This window comes from Sceloporus undulatus, chromosome 3 (assembly GCF_019175285.1).
Source record: "Sceloporus undulatus isolate JIND9_A2432 ecotype Alabama chromosome 3, SceUnd_v1.1, whole genome shotgun sequence".
In the NCBI taxonomy this organism is placed as follows: Eukaryota; Metazoa; Chordata; class Lepidosauria; order Squamata; family Phrynosomatidae; genus Sceloporus; species Sceloporus undulatus.
The window spans coordinates 274132657-274138656 of record NC_056524.1 but is presented as its reverse complement, the minus strand read 5'-3'; positions in this window follow the sequence as shown (position 1 = coordinate 274138656).

The window sequence follows — 6000 nt, the reverse complement described above, 5'->3', positions numbered from 1 at the left end:
CTGGATGATGATATGATCATCTGTCATGGGGATGCTTTGATGGAGAGTTCCTGATGGCAGACGAAGGAGGGAGCTTGGTCTGCATCAGGGCCCTTCTTGGGTCTCTATGGTTCATTAGAGGCCTTTAAGCAGAGACTGGATGCCATCTGTCAAGGGGATGCCTTTGGATGGGAGCGTTCCTGCATGGCAAAGAAGGGAGGAGGGAGTGGTCTGCATAGGGCCCTTTTGGGTCTCTATGGTTCATTAGAGGCCTTTAAGCAGAGAACTGGATGATCATCTGTCAATGGGGATGCTTTGATGGAGAGTTCCCTGCATGGCAGAAGAAGGAGGAGGCGGGAGTGGTCTGCATCAGGGCCCTTCTTGGGTTCTATGTTCATTAGAGGCCTTTAAGCCGAGGACTGGATGATCATCGTCAATGGGGTGCTTTGATGGAGAGTTCTGCATGGAGAAGAAGGAGGAGGGGGAGCTGGTCTGCATCAGGGCCTTCTTGGGTCTCTATGGTTCATTAGAGGCCTTTAAGCGAGACTGGATGATCATCTGTCAATGGGGATGCTTTGATGGAGGTTCTGCATGGCAGAGAAGGAGGAGGAGGGCGCTGGTCTGCATCAGGCCCTTCTTTTGTCTCTCTGGTTCATTCGAGCCTTTAAGCAGCGACTGGATGATCATCTGTCAATGGGATGCTTTGATGGAGAGTTCCTGCATGCAGAAGAGAGGGAGGAGGGAGCTGTCGTTCAGGGCCCTTCTTGGGTCTCTTGGTTCATTAGAGGCCTTTAAGCAGAGACTGGATGATCATCTGTCAATGGGGATGCTTTGATGGAGAGTTCCTGCATGGCAGAAGAAGGGAGGAGGAGCTGCTGCATCAGGCCCTTCTTGGGTCTCTATGGTTCATTAGAGGCCTTAGAAGCGGGACTGGATGATCATCTGTCATGGGGATGCTTTGATGGAGAGTTCCTGCATGGCAGAAGAAGGGAGGGAGGGAGCTGGGTCGGCATCAGGGCCCTTCTTGGGTCTCTATGGGTTCATTTTTGAGGCCTTTAAGCCGAGACTGGATGATCATCTGTTCAGTTGGGGATGCTTGATGAGAGTTCCTGCATGGCAGAAGAAGGAAGCCGGGCTGGCTCAAGGGCCCTTCTTGGTCGGTTCTCTTCCAGTCCCTATGCTTCTGATGGGATTTGCCTCTTCAGCCCCCACCATGGTCTCAGCAGGGTCGAGCCCTGGGGGTCTATCTGGTGGAGGCATGCAGCGTATGGCCTTGGGCCGCCTTGAGATCCTCTGAAAGGAAAGGGTTGGCTGCATGAGCTCCTGGACTCAAGTCTGCTTCCTCAGATGCTTTTGGTGGATGGAAGGACATTTTGGCGGGCGTTTTCCACTCCACCGAAAGCGCCTGAGGAAGGCTCAGGAGCCAGCACTTATTGCTGGAGGGCTTACATTTTGTCTGTCAGTCTGAGCAACCAACGCAGTTGGTCCTCAGGAGGCATTTCAGAAGATGCATGAGTCGGTCACATTCCTAAACCCCAAAATACTCCTGAGCAAAATGGTCCAGGGAGGTTGCCACACCTTTGCTTTGAGGGTCCAGGGTGGCTCCTTCTGGGTTTCCCCCTATTTTCTTTCTTTCTTTCCTTTTCTTTTCTTGAATTTAATTTTTATTCAATCAAATCATTCCAAAACATGTAGAGATATCCTAGGCTTTGAATGGAGATTTCCTCCTTCCACATCCATCACACTGCACCATGAATGATTTAATTAATGATTATTTAAGAAATGGCCATACGCTTTACCGATCTCTGACAATAAACCTTTTGGGCGACAGTTTGACGGATCATTTTTGCCTCCCTTTTTATGATTGGAATAATATAGCTTGAGACCAACTGCTGGGTAAATGTGCCCTTCTGTTAATGTGGGCACTCCTCTTAGCCACCTTCGGAAGGTGCCAGTCTGGCTGGCCCTGGTACAATAGAAAATGATAGGACAGTAATGGAGAACCTTTTAGAGCCAGTGCCAAACTGCAACCCAAATCCCTTTATTTATTACAAGTGCCGAGCCCTCTGGATTTCTAGTGACAAACTAGTGAACTCTGTGTTGGGAAGATGATCCGTGTGCCCACAGAGAGGTCTGATTGGCCACCTGTGGCCGAGTGCCATAGATTTGCCACCACTGTGATGATATAATGGGGAAAATTATTGAACAAAATATGTTCTTTTTCTTAGAAAGGCACAGAATTTTATACCATTTGTCCATAAACAGCAAGGAAAATATCCACTTTTCCAGGTCATCCTGATAGATTGCCAAGCGATCCTAACGCTTTTAACAGAGAATGAGCTCACGCTGTGTTCTCTATGGGCTACTCCCATAAACGCGTGACTTTCAGCAGCCACTTTCCATCGCAGATTACGTTGCCAGTCTTAAGACCAAGTGAACTGACCAAGTCCAGCCAGAATGCTGGGGTCGGTTGGAAAGGAGTGAGGTACTATGTGACAAACATGCCTCTAATTGTGAAGTCGAAGGCTTTCATGGCCAGCATCCGTCGTTTTTGTGGGTTTGGGGGTCTGTGGTATGTTCTAGAAGGTGTATTCCTGACGTTTCGCAAGCAGCATCTGTGGCTTTGGCATCTTCAGAGACGCTGGCATGGAAGAGAATGGTGTGTGTGTGTGTGTGTGTGTGCGCGCGCGCGCTGTGTGACCCTGGGTGAGGAGCACATTCCCATGTTAATCTGAGTCTTGTCTGGTTGATGGCTGGCCTCAGCCTGGGAGGCTAATGCCAAACGAGGATTAATGTCTGCTAATTGTGATCATTGTCTGCTCGGAAGCCCCTGACTCTGAAGTTTTCTCATTTGCATTTGCTGAGTCCTTATTTTTGCTATTCCTCAGGACTGGGTAGCCAAATTTTGTTTCACTTTAAGGGGTTGTCTGGTTTGTGATCTCAGTGGCTTCCTGTGCATCCTGACATGGAGTGGTTGGCATGGTCCAGAATTTCGTTGTTTTCAAACAGTATTTTATGCCCGGATGGTTTGTGGCAGTTTCTGCTACTGCTGGTTTTTTTGCTGGCCCAGTCTGCACATGTCTTCCTGTTCCTTGATCCTTGTTTGCACACTGCTTTTGGTGGTCCCTTGAAGCGAATGTGTGCGTTTTGACTTAAAGCCAGAGCTGAAGACCAAAAGAACCAAGGAATGGTGTTTTAAAATAAGCTAAAGAACCAAAACAAGATGGTTCCGCGCAAGCATTGATGTGATGAGGTATTGGCAACTGAGATGAGTAAAGTCTGAGGAACTTGGCTAGTTGAAGCGGGGTGCCATCCAGGTCTGAACAACCCATGACCGGGGAGGTGCTTTATCTCCTGAGGAGCGACAGGCACTGGACTGCTCTGAACAGAAGGAGTTGCTTTTAACAGCCTGTCTCTCCCAAAAGAGAAGTTGGTATGGGCTGAATTTGCAAGACTTCAGCAGGCCAACAGCCCGAGAGAAGAAAGTATAAAGCCCTGGCTTTCATCTCCCGTTTGTTGGCCATCTACTGCGGCAACGGTGTCTCCCCAACCTTCGGACACCTGATCATGTTTGGCGGAAGGAAAGTGTGTGTGAGCATGTATTAATGGTGAGTGAAAGAGCTCTTGTATCAATGTTTGTGTTATTTTGTGATTTTATAATGTTACATGCATGGTGTTTAAAACCAAATTCGGTGTTCAATGTCTTTGTTGCTCTGAAAAGTCACAGCGAGAGGAGAGAGATTTTCATTACACGCTTCAGGATAACAGGTTGCCTTTACAAACTTGGGCATAACACCTTGGAGGACTTGTCTGCGCGCATTGTATGCGCTAAACTCCTGCGGCTGTGAGAGGGTCTCCGGTCCTTGGCTTAGCGAAGATTGCTGGTTTTCTTTGTTGGTTTGTAACCCATTTGAATGAAATGAATGAATGATGATGAAATATAAAGCTGCTGTCCAGGTGGCTTGGGATGTGGGCATTATATGCTGCACTCTCCCATGCTGCCCTGAAGCTGCCCAAAAGTCAGGTACCTGCCCAAATGTGGATGCCTTCAACGCCGCGGTGGGCACGCCGTTTATACGCCGCATGCCGCCAGGCACCTTGAGCCACAATGGGGTTGCAGCTTGGCAGGAAAAGTCGCCTTCTCCCCACCAAAAAGGATTAATCTTTGCCACTCTTTTTTGTGCTTCTGGTGGATGGGCTGTGGTGTGTGTCCTGGGCCTCTTTCAAGCCACCCTTCTGCCATCTGTTTCACCCCAAGTGACAAATGCTGTAATAAATAATGTGTATTGTTGGGAACAGAGACTAGTACAGCAAAAGCCACTGGCTTCTTAGATTTGCCAGTGTGGTGTCGGTGTTTAACATTTCCTGATTTTGCCCCTACTCACTTAACTTTCCTCAATATTCTCAAAGCGACGAAGAAGAACATATTGTAGTGTGGAAATCTTGTGTGAATACTCTATACTATAAATGGTCCATGCCTTAGGCTCTGCACATCATGCCAGAAGCACCAATTTTATACTCACCGTGATTGCACCTCTCTACGTAACTAGCCTGAGACCGACAAATATGCGAAACGTTATTTTTGAGAAAACTCTCAAGGATAGCCTTCTGGCTACCTTAGAATGCATCTTGACTTCGCGTCATTGCAGAATGTAAGCACGAGTCCAGGAACCCCTAACCTCTTTCCTGGCTTATTTACATTGTGTAACTCCATTGGTTCTACTCAAACTAAATAGCCCTTTGAATTTTTCGTGCACAGGGATGGGGAATGTTTAGTGAAGCAAATGTTCGACTGCAGCTTCTTCATCATTCGTCATGGCTGTGTGGGCTAGAGCAGATAGGACGCAATCTAGTTATATCTGGAAGGCCCACACTTCCTCATCCTTGATGTAGAAGAGTAATGGCAAGGCCGAGAGAACATTATTTATGCCTCTTCCGTTTTGGGATCGAGGCAGGTAACAACATTATCTAGTACATAAACAAACAAACATTAAAACCAAAAAAAAATCTGCCTAACCCTCCCACCCAAATTAAATTACATAGAGACATAGTTAAAATATATAACAGCACATTTTATTATATTATTATTATTATTTTATTATTATTATTATTATTATTATTAACCTTTATTTATAAAGTAAATTACATACATACCATCTTTTAGTCAGACCGGTTCCTGCCCTCAGGTTTACAATCTAAAAAAGACATGATGCCAAAAGGGAAGGGAGGGGTGGTGGGGAAGGGGGATGAGGGCCAGCAGTTCATCTCAACCTCCGAGCGCCGGATCAGGGGAGTGGACTGGAGGGAGGGCTTGGCTTCTTAATGGATGGGTAACTTCTTCCCGAGGGCCTGTTGGAGTTGCCTGCCTCTTCTGGTAGGATAATACAATAAAATACATAGAAATACAGGAAATGATTCAATAAAACAGGCCACAAAAGAACATCAATAGCAAGTGACAGTTATGCAATGCTGGACATCCCCAATTATTACACAATCCGCGATGAAAGAGGAGTGGAAAAGGTTCAATTGGTTCTGGGCAATTTTCAGTCTGGGTAGACCTGCCGGAAAGAGGTTTTCGTCCCTTTTTAAAAGCCTCCAGCGAGGATATAGTGGTGAATTTCTTCCGGCAGGTCATTCCAAATTTTGGGGGTGGCAGCTGAGAAAGATCTCCGGGAGGGCATGCCAATCTGGTCTTTCTTATTTGTAAGAGGTTTTTCCCAGAGGTATCGGAGTGTATGGGAGGATTGTATGGAGGAGGGGCGTTCCTTAGGAGGACTGGACCCAGCCATGTAGGGCTTTGTAGGTGATAACCAACACCTTGTACTGAGCCTGGAGCTAATAGGCAGCCAATGTGATGATTTTAAAATAGGTGTATATGGTCGAACTTGGATTTTCTGGCGGACCAGTCTGGCTGCCATGTTTTGTATCAATTGGAGCTTCCGGACGTGGCACAAATGCGCCCCATGTAGAGCGCATTGCAGGAAATCAAGGCGAGATGGTTACTAGAGCATGCACACAATG